General features: G+C 30.4%; 1 protein-coding gene and 1 non-coding gene across 2 annotated transcripts in view; one reads left to right on the top strand and one right to left on the bottom strand.

Moving 5' to 3' along the window:
* The window catches only part of LOC148278765 (lachesin-like), a 179,232-nt gene that overhangs the window by 138,034 nt on the left and 20,912 nt on the right, over positions 1 to 20,286 (bottom strand). The gene's annotated exons all lie outside the window — the stretch shown is intronic.
* Positions 667 to 780, top strand: TRNAL-CAA (transfer RNA leucine (anticodon CAA)). Its single transcript has 2 exons — positions 667 to 704; positions 736 to 780. It is a non-coding gene; the product is annotated as a tRNA-Leu (tRNA).

Consider the following 20,286-nt stretch of genomic DNA (forward strand, 5'->3'; position numbering starts at 1 on the left):
AAATTATTTTTCATATTTATATACATTACGTATTACGTGACGGCAGATAAAATTAGATGCTTTTATGTTAAAAAAAAATATCTGGATATACGTCGCGTCGCGTCGGCTTAGATTGTAAGTTTTTTTGGAAAATGTAAGGCGGGATACACAACTGTGTAATTACATAAGATATCCAGCGTCAGTTTTCCGCTAGTTTGTGTATTAGACCTAAATAACATTTTCATGTTTTATTTATTAATACACAGGTACAGATTGCTAAAAATCGATGAGACCAAGAGCCGCATATTGAGTTGAGATACAACATAATGGAAAGCAGAAGAATGCATATTATTAGAGAATACTCACAGTAAAAATTATTTCAAAAACATTAATTGTAATAAACATTTGGACAACACGCTTAATAGTATGTAAATCTTTGCAATGTCTTGCAGCAGTCTCCTGCAATGGTCTTGATGAATATTACGTAATCGCTTTTCACTATTTAAATTAATAAAAAAAAATACCTTTCGCTCGTATAATAATTGATAGATGTATTTATTAGAATAACCAGATATAATATTTCACATCCGATTAATGTTGGTTCCAATCAATGAAAATTAATATTAAGTTAATAATAATATGCGTCTCTTGATAAATTTATTTTTAAATTTGGCACTCCGTTCACATGTCAGGATGGCCGAGCGGTCTAAGGCGCCAGACTCAAGGTATACCTTACCCGTACTGTGCGGGGAGCTCTTCTGGTCCTCTCTGAGGGCGTGGGTTCGAATCCCACTTCTGACAATTATTTTTTTGAATTGATTCATTTTATTTTTATAGTTTTTAATCGTAGACTAAGGTGTTTTCTTTTTTTTTAATCGCAAGTTTCAAAACGTAAACAACCTTGTGGTAAAAAAAAGAAAATAATTTAATAAGCGTGTATAGTAAATAATTAGCGTGCAACACAGATTGGAATGAAAACGTTCCTTAGTTTTTTTGTTTTAATGAATACTTTTTTATTTTAAAAATATATATTTGGCAATGGGAAATGATTTTATAATATCTAATTTTCAATCATTTAGGTGTAATCAGTGTGTGACGTACATAAATATTAAAATAACTCTTCCTGCATAGGTAAATTTTTTTGTTATTAATTATATTACAAATATTTGTTATTGTTATTGCTTAAACTTAAATATTTATAATTAACAAATAAAATCGTATTTTTTTTATCACTTCAAGTAGCGATTGGTTTTGTGAAAGCATTATTGGTTCAATGAAGAACTTCAGCTCTATGGGAAATTGGAAACAATAAATGTTTTCTTGCGCGAGGTGAAAATTGGAGCATTAAATTGTACGGCAACGTTTCCTGAAAATGTAAAAGTAAAATAATATTAACAAATTACAACAATGTTTGAATATGTCCAAATGCTTGCAGACTGGCTGGATTTGCTCCCTAGAGAGTTATTCATATTTACATTTATTTCAACAGAGAGAGATAATATTTTTGAAAAGGGAAAATGGAAGTCTAGGCATTTACACGGCTTATGACCTGTCATTGGCTGGTGAATGTTACACGGTGTGTAAAGTGCCCACTTAAACCAGCCAATGACAGGTCATAAGCTCTGTAAATGCCTAGATTTCCATATTCCCTTCTTTAAGGTATTCTCCATCCCTGTTGTAATTTGTTAATCTTTATGACTCCCGAGGGGGTGAAATCCAGTTTTTCGTCTGCAAACATTTGGACAAACTCAAATATTAAAATCAAATATTAGTTGTTTATAAATCATTCGTTTTATAAACTTCTACGAATAATATTGATTGCGTGTATGCATTTGTGTGAGATGTTATTGGTCCTTATCCAAAATTATGTTACAAATCCAGCTCATCTAATGAAAGAATTATTGAAAATTGGATCTCGGATTCCGACATTATCTTTAAAACATCAAATATTATTTAATATGAGATAAATATATCCGCTTAATGTAAAATACAATTTGTTTAATTTTTTAAGTTTAAAGTTCATTAATTCAATTAATCCTATTAAATGACCCTTTACATATCTACACTGTTGTGTCAATCAATATTTCCACGTGCACAACAAAATTTTAGAGAAATTAACAGATTGCTTTTTTTTAACCTTATTTTTTTCCTATCAAGGAACATTACGCTGCGACCTCACGAATGCGCGCGGCAAAAGTAGAGCATGGTGGGGGAATTATTGGACGCAGTTCGATGTATTCAAATATGATTCTACTCTCCTTCTGGACTATTCTTTATTCTATGGCCACGCCGTTATATTATTTTATATTGCTATGAGTCAGCATCCAATCTAAAGGAAAGTTCTGCAGAAAAGAGGAATCCAGGATCAGGTTTGTGGCTATCCCATCCTCGAACATCTTCTCTAGTTGAATTCGCGAATTATAATTATTGAAACTGGTGTGCTTGACTTCACAATTACCGCGACCGCAAATCGGGCGGAATGAATCAATTAAAATATTCAAAAATAAATTTCACACATATCTCTCTATTATCATAATATAAGCCAGTAGATTTCGCACCTGGGGAAAACAGGTAACCCTAGTGAGGTCACACCATTTTTATTATTCACAATTCAGTGCAATTAACTTACATTCATAATCAAATGTTTTTACGCCCGATCTTTCTTCGCCAAAAATATTACATTATTTGTGTAAAAACTCTTTCAGAAATCAAGATCCAGGTAAACCTTAACCCTTCGATGCTCAATGTAGACGATCAGCAACATACCGATAATCAGTGTATAAAAGTGAATTCAAACATGTTTATCAATCGGCAACTAGTTTATTATATTGCATACATACTAGCAATTATAATTTATTTTTTAAAAAAAACCACCAGGTATTTTTTTTTTCGATAAAATTTGAATCATAAAGTCAGTTGTTCGTATTCTGTCAAAAGTGTAATTTAGCTAAAGTTAGAATTGTGATTTCTTTGTTTTTTTTAAAATTTGAAGTTATAGTTGGTTCCGCAACTTTCATTATAATAAAAAAAACAGAATTTTGGAAAAAAATTGATCGGAACCAGCATGAACACGATCACAATACTAGAGAAAAGAACAAAATTAGACTTCCATTTAGGAAAAAGGCAAAGTCACAAAATTCAATTTTATTTAAAGCAATTAAAAAGTATTACGAAATGGAAAAAAATATTCATGAAGAAAAAAACATATCAAAATTTAAAATAATGGTCAAGACATATGTGATAAACAATTTATAAATTAAATATATTTGCAATGTTAATATTAGAACACACATAACAATATGTATGATATGTGTGCCCTACTTTAAGATTTAAATAATAATAAAAAAGATGGTCATGCAAATCGTTATTTCTTAATTTCCTTACATTCTTGTATTTTTAAACATTTTAATGCCCAATGTAGCGTATTGTCAACACAAACTGAAATATAAAATTCAAACTGAAAAAAAAAATTTTTTTTTTCATTATTTTTCCCAGCACATTGCATAAAAATACATTAAATAAAAAAATGTTTTTAGTTTGATTAAGAAAAATTGGGCATTGAAGGGTAAAATCATTCTTCAATTAAACTGCTTTAAGTATCTACTAACTCTTATTTTTTGTTAGAAATTAAGTTTGCTGTTTACACTAAAAACAAAACACGGTTAAAACTTTTCTCAATTTTAAGCCCAACTTTTCAATTTAAAATGCCCGCAAAATATCAAAGAGTATTAAAAAACCATTTAACGCTCCAGCTTCGAACGTTGTTCCTCGTCTACTCGGAGCTTAGCGGGGGTGGTGTTAAACTCCCCGATTCCAAAACCACCCCATTATCAAATAGCTTGCAAGCTGGTTTCTCGAACACCATTATAATGCATATAATAACTGACAGAATCTAATGTGCTAAGTTCCTGCTTCAAAACATATTAAATTATTTTCGCTAGACAGGCAGCAATGTTTTCCGCGTGTTTTGTTGGAACCCAAAAACAATAATTTCACTCAGAATCATCCAGCAATCAAATTTTTACAAAGCACTGCTTATATTAAATAAGTATTTTCGCTATGAGTTTTCATAGAGAATCGTACGCCGCATGCGTCAATATTGACATACATTCCCAATCGCATATAACATTTCCCTTTCAAACATATTTTTACACTTGCTTTTCGATTTCTGCGAATTAGACATAAACAGGCTCAAAAATTTTGTCTTTCTAATTGTATTATTTTAAGCTGTTGCACTCTGATTCATTATAATATGACACTGTATAATATTCACCAGTCTGGAGATGCCAATTAGAGGGTGAAAGCGTTAATTGTTCAAAATAAATAAGTGGAAGTGTACCAAGTATTTTTTAAATTAATAACTTATATGTAAATATAAGTTACTACATCATTATAATATGACCGTTTAAATTTTTTTTTGTCATCCATTCATTCTACGTGATTCTTTTGTTACTATTTAAATTATGGATTTTTGAGATTTGCATACTAACTTCAACTATTTGTATCAATTTCTCTCACAAATACGTCCCAAAAGATTGCATTTGCTTTGTTTTTATTTTTCAATACCAGTTGTATATTTTACTTCAATACAAAAAAAGTGTCCGGACAGAAACTTCATTGTATACTGCCAGTTCAACTTCAAATATTTAAAATGTTCTTGTCGTTAAACATTGAGGTATATCGCTTTTTCAACCAATGTTTTTTTTGTAATAAATAAATACGTAATTTTGAAAATTATCTGCCTTACTCCAAATTATTCTAGCTGCTTGCGTTTAAAAGTAACAATGGTTTAAAGCATATAATATATCATCGGACAACCAGTAAAATGAAATATCTCAAGACGCAAGCGGGGGAGGGGTGAGGAGTTTTTAGTAATATTTAAGGACCACATTTAGTGCGCATGTGCAAAAAAACAGCTAGTGTACTCGATTCTCGTGGAGAGAGTGCAGAAAAAGTTTTTGCGCTATCTGTACCTAAAAGAGTGTGGATATTATCCTTGGCTCTTTCCAACCGACTTTATACTGGGGATGCTAGGCTATCAGTCATTATGGAGGTGGAGGGTGTTCACTTTTTCTAGGTTATCGGTGGTCGCATACATAACTCAAAAATTCTGATGGATGTAGGTCTGTTCGTACCTGATAACTATCTTCGACAAAGACAGCATCGATTGTTTTACCTACCACGATGCAGAACCAACCTGCCAATGGTTATGCCGGTTGGTAGAGCAATCTTGCTACGTAATCGAATCGCTTTGGATGTCGACATATTTCACGACAGCGGGCTTTCCCTTAGGAAAGCACTTTCTAACTTTTAATTTATCTTTTGTTATATTATTTCAATAACATAACTATCTACGGTAATTTGTGATCTATTGTTGTATTAAAAATGAATTGGGTCTTTTTTTCTGTAATGTTCTGAATATCTGAATAAATAAATGAAATGAAATGACACACTGATCAAACAAATAATGATTGCACAAAAAGCTTTAATAAAAATTATCCTAAAGAGTCCCAATCAGAACTAGCTCCCTCGGTATATTTGAAAATCTTCATGTAAAATCTATAAAACAACTTTATGTAAAAGCTCTGTAACTATACGCACATAAACATTATACTCTACCTTCCGTTACAAATACAAGAGTTACTAGATACTCCACCCTGATGCTGCAAAAAAAATAAAATAATGATACAACCTTCGGTCAAAGAGGATTGGCCTACTACTCGGTTAAAGTGTACAATATATTTCCATTGTCTATAAGGACAATTAGTTAGTACTCTCAATATTATATTGCTATTAAGAAATGGATAATGGAGTTGGGTTGCGCATGGATCGATGAGTGGATCAAGCCAAATAGATAAAATGTGTGTACTGATTATGAAATTTGTTCTATTGGTCTGTATAAATTGGTTATTTTTGTTATTATTATTTTAGTTTATATTGTTTATTATGTTAATGATTTATTTATTTATTAAGGAAATCATTCGGTCTTTATATAAAACAAGGTACAAAAGAACAATAAAAAAAAAGTAAGAACAATAACAGATTTCACACTATTTTTTTATAAATGCAGGAGGAGAGGGGAAAAATAATTGAATTCTAAAAAAGTAAAAATATGAATATTAAATAAAAAATACATAAAAGGGAGAAGACATTGTATAGCTTTAACTTTACTTTCCTCCCTCTCTCTCTCTGCTTCCATGAACATTAAAATTTCTTTGTAAAAATTCACAACCAACAATAATTTATTAGAAACAGGTAGTAGATGTATAAATTAAGAGTTGAAATCAAAAGTTAAAATTAAAATCAAAAGTAAAAGTAAAAATTAAAACTTAAAATTTAGAATTAAAATTAAAAGTTGAAATTTAGAATTAACATTAAAAAATTAAAATTGAAAGATAAAATAAAAAGTCAAATTAAAAGTTAAAAGTCGCGCATAAGATACATTTAAAATGTCTTCAACATATCTAATAAAAATATGGTATTTACAATGTAATATGTCGATGTCACTAAAACTGTCATTATGGGTAATCTGTATTCTTCGAAACGTGCTATTTTTCAAATAATTAGTCATTGAGTTTGGAATGTCGAAGAGTACAGATTGACGAGTTCAACGGTTAAGTTTTTTTTATTTATTTTACTTTTTGTACATAATGTTATTTGTACATTGGCGGGCTTATTGCCAAATGGCAATTTCTTCCAACCAACTCATAAAATATAAGTTTTATTTTTATAATTCAAGTCACAGAACATATTCAATAGAAATAAAAATAAATAAAAAAGCTAAAGATATGTATATAAAAATAGAAATAAACGTATTTGTTTATAAATTACCTTAAATCTAAAATATTACTCAATGGGAAAAAGAAAAAAAAAGAGAAAAGAGGAAAAAGGAAAGGAGGAGAGATTAATGAAAAGAAAGGAGATGTTTCTTCAGACGTGATTTAAACAAAGATAATGTAGTAACATCTTTGATGGTGGATGGGAGATGATTCCACAGTTGAGCCGCATGGACACTATATGAGTTAGAGAAGAAAGAGGAATTGTGGATGGGTATTAAGAGAGTGCCTTGAGAATTAGAGTTCATTAGATTAATTGTGTATTTTTATTATTATCATGTTAACTTTGTTAAATAACTAATTTAAGGCATGTTTCTCATTTTTTAAGTTGTAAGGAACATTATTCTGTATAAAAAATAGAATACAAACAATGTAAAAGTATATGCTTATGAATAAATAATTTTTTAATATAGTCTCGTAATATTTCATAAAAAAAAGCTGAAGGTTCCGATTCAGGAAACCTATTTCCATGGGTAAATAATGGCATATTTTGGGATGCGATTTAAGAGCGTTAGTCGAAGATTCATTCGGCGTTATTGAATTTCTCTCTACAGTGTTTCCCTCGCCGTAATCGGGCACATAAAGTGAAATAGTAATCTGTACTCGTAGACCTTATCGGAGTATTATCGTCGTGGGTCAAAGCTGTTACGCCGTGATATTGTTTGTTTGGCGAACTAAGCTGACGCGGTGGTACCAAAACGCCGAGACCCGCTGACGCGAGAATTCCGAAATTTCAACGCCGGAGCGCTGAAAATATTATTGTTTGTTCCGGAGCTGCAAGCGAAATAAATTCAAGTCACTTGCACTTGGTTTCAATTCATTGAAAGCAAAATCTTTTTCATTTTTTCAGCAATTGACGTGTATTTTAATTAACATATTACAACAGAGATGAAGAACATTTAAGAAAAGGTAATATAGAAGTCTATATAGGCTTATCTACAGGGCTTATGACCTGTCAATGGCTGGTTTAAGTGGCCATTTTACACACTGTGTAACATTCACCATTTTGCCTATATTTAAACATCTATATTCCTTCAATTCTTTCACCTGTTGATGTTTGTGAAGTTAAAGGCTTAAACCTTTATTTATGCTGGTGAGATTCATCTAATTGAATTATTTCACCTACATACTAGGCAACGCCTGAAAATGTTATTTTTCCAATTTCTATACTTCTTCATGGACCAGGTAATTTAACAACAATATTTTGAGTTTGTCAAAATTTTTGTAGACAAGGACTGGATTAAACTCCCTGGGGAGCTGTTTATATTAACATATTACAACAGAGATGAAGAACATTTCAGAAAAGGTAATATAGAAGTCTATCTAGGCATCTACAGGGCTTATGATCTGTCAATGGCTGGTTTAAGTGGCCATTTTACACACTGTGTAACATTCACTATTTTGCCTATATTTAAACATCTATATTCCTTCAATTCTTTCACCTGTTGATGTTTGTGAAGTTAAAGGCTGAAACCTTTATTTCTTTGTATTTTAATGTTGAAATAATTCATGAAGAAATTGGCTGTCTCACAGTAAAGCAACAAATTAAATAAAACGTAGAAGCATAGAATTGCCGGTGACAACATACGGACTAGAAACTATGTCTGTAACACAAAGAAGAAGCCAGAAGTTAAAATGCACGCAACGATCCATGGAAAGACAGATGCTCGGTGTACGTTTAAGAGACAGGGTAAGAAATGAAGAAATAAGGCGCCGAACCGGAGTCGTGGATATCATGGATCGTGCAGCAAAATCGAAATGGCAGTGGGCAGGGCACTTGGCGAGACAAAATGCTGGCAGGTGGACACCCAGAATAATAAAGTGGAGACCATGGGCAAACAAAAGAAGTGTTGGAAGGCCACAGAAAAGATGGGTCGACAACATTGCCTCTATTGCCGGTAAAACGTGAATGATGAGAGCGGGTGATAGGAAGGAATAGAGACGTTTGGAAGAGGCCTTTATCCAGCAGTGGAGAGAACAAGGCTGAAGAAAAAGAAGAGGAACATAGAATTAAGAATAGTCCAGAAGGAGCGTAGAATCATAATTGAATAAAGCGGACTGTGTCCAAAAATACCCCCACTAGATGTAATTTTGTACTTCTTTCTTAAATATATTGTATTCCTGACTGTACTTTTTATTATCTTTGTTCATTTCATAAAGAAAAATATTCCTCTGTAAGTATTATGATGTTGTGCAGTAGTTGTTTTTAATTTAGGAATTAAGATATTACCACTTGTTCTAGGTCGCGTACTTACTTTTACTTATTTGTTGTCATTATGTATGTAATGTTTATTTATATGACTGTGTTGGTTTCACAAAATTAAATAAATAAAAAATAAGCAGAGCTGTTAATTATTAGTGGAGGCTTCAACCAGCCAATTACTGGTCATAAGCCTTGTAGAAGCTCATCTCCTCTTTTCTAAAATATTCTTCATCTCTGTTTTAATATATTAATATAATTTTATTTTATTTCGTATCCGGCCCGGCTCACTGGAGTATATAAAAATAAATAAAAAAATAAATATTTCGAATTCAGTCATAACAATAAATAATACCGTTGATACTATTATTCCTGTCGATAGTTCCGTGCAGTTCGAAACTACAATACTTCGTATAACTGAATTCAGCAAAATCTCTTACACGTTTTGTTCGGATATTTTTAAAGTTGTTCGTGTCTTTGCAGTCTGGTAACATTTACTAAGCGGTCCGAATCGTAAAAGGGTTTCCTTGTTCCGCTCTCCATCCACCCCGACCCTGGTTCAGGGGCGGGTTGGGAGTTTTCAGGGCGGGGCAGTCTAAGTACCGGTCAAGTACTCAATGTTATTTAAATTAATAAATATGTAGTGTCCAAAACGACCCTAGTCACCTTTAATAATATATGACTTTAATGGAAATATCTAGAATCACAGGCGTTCTAACATTCACAAAACAACAACATTGTTTTTGAGATGGGGATAATATTTTTCACCAACAATAATACAAGCAATAATTTCTAAGGTAATAATGAAAATTCTGTTTTTTGCATATAAAACTTTGAGTAGGGAAAGCTTTTGTTGACACAAGTATAGTTATTGGCACTGTGACACTCATTTTTAAATTTTCAGAATAAATTAAGATTATTGTTTTTTTTAAATAATTATTTTGAGTAATAACCCGCTCAGCTTCTATTTAAGAGGCTTGTAAGGAGGTAAGATATGGAAGAAAGTCAAAAATAATACAACACAACTCCCAAACCAATTGAGAAAATATCTTAAATGCATCTTTTCTTGCAACTTTAAAGGTAATAGAAGTAATTGTAGTAGTAAAATTTCATATTTTAAATAAAATAAAATAAAAGAATAAAAGTTTTATATTTTCATTATGTAAATACTTATACCTGTATAAATAGAACTATGCAAATTTCTCCCCGAGCACAAGAACGTGTCTCTTTTTTAATGAGGAAAAGCATAATAAAAAAAAAACTGTGATTTATCCTCTTAATTCCCTTTCCGCAACTAATAATGTATGGGGCACTGCATTGGTATACCAATCACAGCGTATCTTGATAATTTTTGTTGCATGAAGGTAAGGTGATCAGTCTGACACTTCAGGTACCAGTTTCAGACCTATGAAATATTCTTGTGTAAAAACACCGTTTAAAATAATATTTCATTAAACCTGTCGGGAATTAACCCGAGACCTCTTGCATGGTAGACAAGTGCGCTGACTATTACACCAAGAGGGCGACTGTGATTAATGTACCATATTAATTGTTTTTTATAAAATTTAAAAACAACTTTATCGTTTATAAAATAAGATTTTTATTATATTTTTCACAACGGAAATATAATTCCATTTATTCGCTTTTAAAAATTTTAACTAAAGATTTTTTTATCTTCCGACACGAAATTTTCTATTTTTCTTAAAATGTATCATTATTTCTTATTTATTAATGTTCAAAACATAAATATTTGTTACAAAATGAGTGTCGAAACCCACTTACGCTTACCTTACATTTTTCAAATGGGTATTTGGTATTTTTTTTAAATTACAAAGTTGGTATACTTATATACGCACGGAAAATGACCAAATATATTTGTACGCGCGCACTTTGGGATTTTATCATGATTTTTTGTATCTTAAGTCGTTTTGGTAACTACTTTTTACCTCGCGAGCTCTTTTTGAAATACGAAAGAGAAATAAATGAATTTTTTTATTGATATTTAAACCAGAGCAAAGTTGGACAGTTAACATAAGAAAAAAAATGAATTAAAACGCTTATGTCGGTTCATATCTCCAGCAGCCTCCGTGGTGTAGACGTAAATTAAAAATCCGTATTCTGGGCTGATATTCCCGTGTATTTACATACAAAATACACTAGAAGAACTTTTTTCTCGTGCCTCGAGAGTGGTTTAAAATAGCACCCCTGTTAACACGAGCTCATGTTAAACTATCGCGAATTAAAATCGAACTGCTGGCCTATCGTAGCGCAAAAAATAAAAATGATAAGAAATAAACAAATGAAAATAAAAAATAATCTGACAAATATGCACATGTATATAAAAATAAAAAAATAGGTGGTAAGAAATATTACCACTATAAAAAACAAATGTTCCTAATTCATTTTTTATAATCAATAGCTGTAACGTAAAGGTTGAATGCGTTATTTGGAGTTTTTCAGACTTAAGACTCTTTTCCTATCACGTTAGCAACTTTGAATATTTGAACCTGTAATAATTTATTTACCATTTTAAATGGATAAAATTAATAATTTAGAATGTTTGTAAGAAATAATATTTTATTTAACATATTTAAATGGATTCTGAAATCAGGTAGAGACTTAAATTAGATAGAAATAAATGGATGGATCTCATTATTATGTATTTAATTCAAAAAGTGTAAATTTAAAAAAAATTCTCTGACATATTTCTGTATTTTATGTTGTAAACTTCAAGTCTAGTCGTGTCTAGATTGATTTTGTGGACGGAAGATCGCAGATTTGACAGTGAAATCTGTCACAATAGATCTCTACTGATCGCAGTGACGTCACGAGCTTGTATAGCACTGACCCCCACTTTTAATAATAAAAATAAAAACAGAGACAAATAAAACATGACTACCATAAAATACAATTTTATAGAAGGAAGTTTGAAAAAAAAAACGTACTGGGTGTATAAAAAAAATAGATATTTTCAATTAAAACTTCTAATTGAGCATTTCCGTTTTCAAGAATATAAATAAAAAAATAATAAACAGATTAAGTCAAAACATAATTTTTCTTTTCGTGTGTGGAGCTGGAATTTCATTTAATAAAGTACACACAAACCTATTTGTTTTCTGTTTATGAGGTCGAAAAATCCCCTAAAAGAGAAAAACGAAAGGGAAGAACAAGAATGAAATAACGGACCAAGGGACAGATTTTATGGATGTTAAAACATTTATTTTAGGGATAATTAAATTTGGGTTCAATGCGAAATTTAATATTATATTTGCTGTCTGGTCACCATTTATGGCTGAGAAAAGCATAATTATTTGGTAAACGTCGTGTTTTACAAAAAACATGTGTCTGTAATGAAATTAGAGTCACATTTTTTGTGTTAAATTTAAACTATGTTTACATATTTAAATGTAATTAAGTTAGGTTTATACAATTTTTTATCTATATATACAGAAATGAATCCTTGTTTGTATGTCCTCGATGGACTGGAATGATTTACGTGCCTTTTTCAGTGAAATGTAGATCTTTGCCACGAAAATATTTATAGCTATTAAAAACTTCAATTTATTAAATAGAAAAATACTTTGAAGCGGAATTGTTTTTTTTATTCATCAGCAGGATTGCATTCGACAAAAATGCACATATAAAAAAATTGAAGGATGTAATTTTTTTCTGTATAAAAGTTGGTTTTTGAATGTTTAGAAACAACATTCGTATTTTATGGACCCTAACCAATTTTTTCCTTTGAATTCTTTACAATTTCTACCTGTTTCAATGTCTTATTCCTGAAGTTTTGTTAAAACTAAAATAATACGACATTCAATAAATTTTTGAAAATAGTTTTCTTTAATAGAGTGCACCCCTGTTGAAAGAAGAGTGGAGTTTGACATTTGCAAAAAGAATTCTTTATTTAAAAATCAGTTATTTGATGTTTGGGAATTCAACCATACACAAGTAATAAGGTCCCTACTTAAAATCAGTGTTTGAAATGAATTATTATAAGTTCTGGAATTAAATCGTAAGCAATACCTAGGTCGACAGAACAAAGAGTCGAAGGAATTAGTATAATATACTAAGTGAGAAATGGCGTGATAGTAGTAGTAGTTGTAAGTATACTAAATAATGTTCAATCTTAAGAGAAAACGCGGTCCGACTTTTCTTCATACAAACGTATTCCCGTATTTTCTCTCTGTATTATGGCACTAGAGCAGTAACTTTTATACTCTATGGATATTTACCACTGGCGTGTCCTTTTTGTTTCGTTTTTATAAAAAAAGTGTACTATGGGAACTAGAACCATCGAAAACCGTAAAAAATAACAGTTTTATTTGATGTCTTTGGTCGCACAGTATACAAATATAACTCTTTTTGAAAAACGCAAAGCGTACTGATACAAAAAAATATATTCTGATGCAATGTTTCAAAAAATTACAAAATTGGTTCAGTTTTGAGGTGTGGAAAACGGGACGACGAAACGATGATTTTGTCCACTTTATCAAAGGTCTGACATGCAGTTGTCTTTTTCTCACAGAATCGGGGAGGCATCTGCAAGACAGTGACAGGAAAACAATGTTCAAATACCTATTTATCAAAATTTTCTGTCATTACAATTTATGTTAACTGAAACACAACAATAATAATGAACACATTCATATCTAATTTGGACTAAATACAATAATTGATTTTAAACTTTCAAGTTCGAGTGTGTACGCAAATCTCGCAATAGCAAAGCATTGCCGGGTTCAGCTCGTTATTTATAAAAACAAAATGTTTTTTTAATGTGTGGTGGTGTGTTGAAGGAAATAACAGCACCGCAAAAAAGAAATTGTACTTTGTTTATCTGTGTAGATGTTTTTAAAAGTGGGCCATAATAATCAATGGTCCAGAAACTGTAACAATCCTCGTTCCATTATAAACTACCGAGCGTAACATAGACCAGGGGTCAACAAACTTGTTCATCTAATGTCTAAATTTTATGTAATAACACAATACGAATAAACTGAAGTAACTTTTCATGTTTTCAATCAAATTCCTACGCAACATTTACCAAAATTAAATTGCAATATTGCAATTATTGAAATTTATTTAATTATTTTCGTGTAGATTCTATGTAAAAATTATGGGTTCGGAAGTGAAAAACATTGTAGACAAGGTAATATAGAAGTAATATGTAATGTGTTAATACTCACAGCTCCCCAGGGAGTTGAATCCAGTCTTTGTCTACAATTTTTTTGTTGATAAATCCACCTGGTCCACAATATACATAAGTTGCAATATACATAAGTTGCAATATACATAAGATATAAAACAGAGTATTAAAAAAAAGATAATTACATAGCAATGAAATACATACTGATAGTAAAAATAGTAAACAAAAAATTCCACAAAGGCATGGGATGTTCGTGGGTTTACAAGAAAATGTTAATTAATTTTTGCTCCTCTAATAAATAGGCAGTTATAGTATTTTTGTGTAACATAAGAAAATATACAATATTATTAAGGTTACATGAGATTTTAAAATAATTTAATAATTATTAATATTCTTATAATTCAATGAGATAAATCTCACCCGCATAAATAAAGGTTTCAGCTTTTTAACTTCACAAACATCAACATTGAAAACATCCACCAAATACCTGAATCCGATTTAAAGACTACATGTCTTTCTTTGGATTCACTCATACAAGCAAGCAATTTTTTTTTCATTACAAATTGATTATATTTCATCCTTTACTAACCAAAAAAAGGAAAAGCGCGAACAAATATTTACATTTACAATTTTCAATGTCCTTTTCACTGTCGCTCTTAAAATATTATTACAAACATCAACAGATGAAAGAATTAAAGTAATAAAGATGTTCAAATATGGGCGGGATGGTGAATGTTACACAGTGTGTAAAGTGGCCACTTAAACCAGCCGATGACAGGTCATAAGCCCTGTAAATGCTTAGACTTCTATTTAACCTTCTCTGTAATGTTCTTCATTTCTGTTGTAATAGGTTAATCTTTTATTATTTTAATTTTTTTCGTTGTTTTCATTTAAAGCATTAATATTATGGTCTTACATTTTAACAATAAATCGTTAGTAAATATTATTATAAAACCGCTTACAGAATTTTCTCAGTCTCAAAACCTACGCATCTCTTCATCGGGACACAAATCACACAAAATAGCGAATCTTATTTTACATCTTCATCATAATTATAATATACTTACTTTCTCGTTATTGCACAAAAAAGAAACGTGCTGATAGGGCACACATAATGTTTCTTATCAGCGTATTTATGTGTTTTTTCAAAACGTTGTCTTTATATTTTTGTGCGACTATTTTGGTTACGGTGTAGGTATTCTGGGATTTGCATGATAGTGTTATTAGTGTCCTGACGAAGAAACGCGAATGTCTCAAAATCAGTGGGTTTGTAAAAGTTAGTAAGAAGACAGGCGCCGTGACGTAGTTTGTTAGACGGCTAAGAAAGATTTTTTTCTCAATTGGTCTGGGTGTTGTGGTGAATTTTTCATCGCTTCCTTCCATATCCTCTCTTTCCTACCTGCCGACAAGCCTTTGAAATAAAGGCTTAGCGGGTTATTCCTTTAATTTTTTAAAAATTATAAACAAATATTTACTAACAGTTATCGAAATGTTTGACGACAAAGTAAAAGCTTTAAATTTTAAAAATATAGAAAACTTAATAATATTTTTCACTTGAGATTAAGCGTAATACTGATCACCATTTATTAATGTCTTAAAGCATTAAAATACGCTCAAACCCGAAACCCGTGCGACTTTTGCTTAGAGACATTTCTCATTTGTCGCACCGAGAGTGTTCAATATTTTGGAAGAGCGTATTAAGCTCTCAAGGACAAAAACTATTTTTAAGAGACGAGATTTTCCTTAGTGGGATAGATTTGAAAGGAAAACTCCTTGATGATTTTCCGAATGTTTTAATTATACTGTTTTCCATATTGATGTGCCGTTTTCTGGAACATATTTTTTTCTATTATTTTCTGTGTTTCCGATTGTGGTGACATTTTCATGTGTCTGTGTCAACTAATTGCTCGTCCCATCTCAACACAGGACTTATAGTCCCATAGAGTAGGAACTTACGTCTCAAATAATGTGTCATAAACTACACGTTCGTAAATAAATTTTAAAAATACATATAAAAAAAGTAACAATGCAGTGCAACACTGGATTTGGACCGGTAAATAATGATTATTACATTAGCAAATCTGACTAGACAATTTTCTCCCTCAATGGCAGAATTGAAAATTCTCATGGGCCGGTTATAGCTCGCGGGCCACAGTTTAAATTCCTCTGATAAAGAGCACTGTAAAGCTTCTCGTATTACTACTAGTAAGGCTTACTGTGTTAATACCTTAATCCTGCCCTACTGCGTAACAGGGCTGAAAGATAAATTAAGAATAGGGGAGATTATTCTGTGATTCATTCCGAGCACAATTATAATTATTTGACTTATAAATCTAATGTTCAACTTAAATTACTGAAATAAAATTTTCATTAAGGAAAAAACATGATCTGTTAAAAAACACATTACTTAATATTTTTTTTCAAACTTTTTGTATTTAAAACATCGTTTTTTTATTATGTTTAAATTAAAAATATACAGTTCCTATTTTTTTTTTTAATTTATTAAAAATATAATTATTTCTATAGATATCGGATATAATATTTGACTAAGCAACATATATTAATATATTTTTTTATTCATTGTAATATTACCAACCAAGTGCCGTATCTTATTCGCCATATAATAAATACACATTGAACAGCAACCTCTTGTCTTCTGTTAATCTCTGCTTAGGGTAGGAGCTCCAACCCTTAACTGTCAAACGCTACATTTGTTTTTTTTTTCAGTTTGATAATTTAAAGACATGCAGTGTTTTAAACTATGAATAAAACTGTAATAATTTTTGTATTTTCTCTCTGATATAAACTGTTTTTCATGTGCATTTTCACATATAAAAAAAATGTCTTTAAATGTCTGTCCTCGAGAAAGTTTTTTCGGAAACGTTAGGAAATATTAACTAAAATGATTTTATTTGAACTACGTCATAAGTTTTTAAAAATCAACATATTCAAAAGTGTAGCAGTTAAAAAATATTTGCTGAATCTTTTCGATAGTTGTTAATTTAATTTCTATAAATGCTGTTATATAAAAATGTGTTTCATGTTTCTTATATTATGTTTTTCAAAAATGTTTTCTTTTTATTTAACGTCCCAAATGATTTTTTTTTTTAAATAACCAAAACTCTCTGGAGTACAATATCTTATTCTTAATATTTAAAGCATTACCTTTGTGGTCAAACATTTTACTCAATGTTATTAAATATTTGTAGAAATGCACTTACCGACTTTTCTACCTTTTCTATCTATGTCGTGTTGGTTTTATATTTGTGTGCAACAACTATAGTGAAGGTGTATAGTGGGTTTTGCATGTTGATTTGCATCTTGGTTTAATTTGTACGTCTCAAAACCGGTAGACATAGAAAAATTAGTAAGTGGTTTAATACAAATATTTAATAACATTTAGTAATATCTTATTTATTTATAATATATTTTAACAACAAATAAATAAATGATTTAAAAAACTTACAGACATAAACTTGTGTTGTAATAGACGGAGAAATTCAGCATTTCAAAACTTTTAAAAATCGAAGCGCTGATAATAGGATCTATTAAAAAATATATCGCTTAGTTTAATAGTCTATTAATAAATAAAAAATATAAGAATTATGATGTGATACATAAAAATACTATATTTACAAATCGAAATAAGCCACTGACTTCTACATTGCTGTAATCAGGTTTTATATTTTATTTATTTTTTTATTGTATATTTTTTTGCTCCAAAACATGTCTTAAGGCCCGATTAGAGTGGTGAATTACATTTTATGATTGTGTTCTCACCGGGAATCGAACCTTCCGTATGTGAGTCAAGTGTCTCAACCACCACACTACGGAGGCTGCCTATTATGTAAACAATAAATTTATAATATTAAAAGATTGCACAAAACAATTCAGCGCAGTGCCTTTTACACCATTGGGTGTGAATAAGTGTCAGTGTGTATACTATGTACATAAAAATAAATATTTTATATTATACTTTTACAGTTCGGTTAAAGCAAATTAACCTGAAAGGTGTAAACAGATTATTGACAATGAATCAATAGAACAAGTCGCAAGCATCGGATATTTAGGAAATAGTGATTTGTACAACGAAGTCCGAGATCAAGTCAACAAAGCTTTTCAAGTGTCAGGATGCCTAGAATAGATAATGTGCAAAAATAAAAACATGCGAGTTGACAGTAAAGTTAGAATATATAAAACATGTGTGAGACCCATTTTAAAATATTCAGTAGAAACACGAGCGGATACCACGAGAACGAAGAACCTGCTAAGAACATCAGATCGATTACCGAAAACACTGTGCCACCGGGTCATAAATGACTTAATGTGGAAAACATGCAAAATCGAAGATAAAGTGCACTGGAGTAGATCCCGTAGAAGATTCTGGAGAGACCACATAAATAAAATGAGCAGCGATAGACTGGTGTCTATAGCAGCCAAAAAATTTCCTTCCAGACGGCGCCCACCTAAGCGATGGTCGAATATTTGGGCCTCATCACAGGTACTGAGTCGTCTAGAACACGAGTAGAATAGTAGTCGAGTAGAACAGATTGTCAGATGTACAAGAAGACAACAAAGAAGAAGACTTTTATCGTATATTATCATGATCACCTCTTAGGCTCTAAAGCCTGAGTGCAAAATTATGTGGCATATGACTATTTGGCATCAAGATAAAAATAAAAATAAAAAATTTAGTTGTCGTTAAGCGTTCTTTATTTTATGTGTTACGTATATATTAAGAATTTAATATATAATCTCGCTTTGTAACTGTTTTGATGTGAATTCTGTACGATAAAAGAGAAGTTATCTAATAATATAACAAAATAACACGGAGGATTGCAATCTTAAAGAGATTTGAGGAAATTCTTTTTGAATAAACTTTCTCTTAATATTCATAAAATATCTTCAAATGAGTAACATGATGATAATATGAAAAATGATAATCTATTAACTTTTTCTACGAGCTTTTGAAATTCAACTTCAGTATTAAAATCATAAGGTTGCATAACAAAATATAGTCGCTGTACAGGTATCATTTGAGAAGCTCTTAAACGTAAAAAAATATAAAATTTTATTATTATGTTTTATTCTACAAACTATTTCTATTTTTTGATTTCTGGTATTTTACTGAATTGAAAAATGTTTTACCGTAAATCAATTTTATCATGAAATCAATGTTCAATTTTTAAGTTATTTCCGTGCAAAAAAGAACTAATATCCGAATAATTAATCCCAATGTGTGAAACAAGCAGAATCCTCAATATTAATAACAAATAAAAATATTGATTTTAAATACTGAAAAATCATTATTTTATTAACTCTCTTTTGTTTTTTTAAATATTCTGTTTAAAAAAGTAGATTCACACGTTTGCATCATTAGCTTGACTAAGGGTCAGTTGCATTACCAATTATTTTTTTTGTAAAAACAATTGTTGCGTCTTTATCAAAAGGGGTTAATGGATTGTTTTATTTGACTTCTTTTCAAGCAATCCATTTTGTCCATTATGACGACAGCGAAATAATTATTTGACTTCATTTTTATTGATTTCAGTAATTATTTAAACATGTTTTAACTTTTTTGGTTTTGCCTGGCTCCTACTTATTTCTTTTTATTTACTGACATTAAATTCACTATGCTAGTAAACGGAGAGGGGTACAGGATGGCCACGGTTTTGTCCACACTTCTTTAAACGTAATTTTTAGTTTTGCGAAACAGTTTACTTTGTGATTTAATATATTCTGACTATTTTTTCTTAACAGCTAGAGTTCAATTTTTTTGTTAAACTGTGTCGGCTGTTTCGATTGAATAACTCTTTTAAAACAACTGTTTTCTTATTTTATTTCCTCTAGTATAAACAGTTTAAATACATATAAGACCGGGTATTTTGACCAAAGAAAATTTGTTCTAAACCGCTTGATTAAAGAAAATAAAAAATAAAATAAAAAAAAATGTTTTTTCTACCGACCGATGTACCATCGTATTACTACATGCAAAATACGGAGTATTCTAATGTTCGGATATTTAAAAAAAAGTGGAGATATACCGTAAAATAGTTTAATTATCATAATTTATAAAAATAAACACAAAATTAAGCCCTGCTATAGCACAATATATTAAAAATAGT

This window comes from Micrasema longulum, unplaced genomic scaffold, assembly GCF_059751315.1.
Source record: "Micrasema longulum isolate JH-2025_06_02 unplaced genomic scaffold, ASM5975131v1 h1tg000829l, whole genome shotgun sequence".
In the NCBI taxonomy this organism is placed as follows: domain Eukaryota; kingdom Metazoa; phylum Arthropoda; class Insecta; order Trichoptera; family Brachycentridae; genus Micrasema; species Micrasema longulum.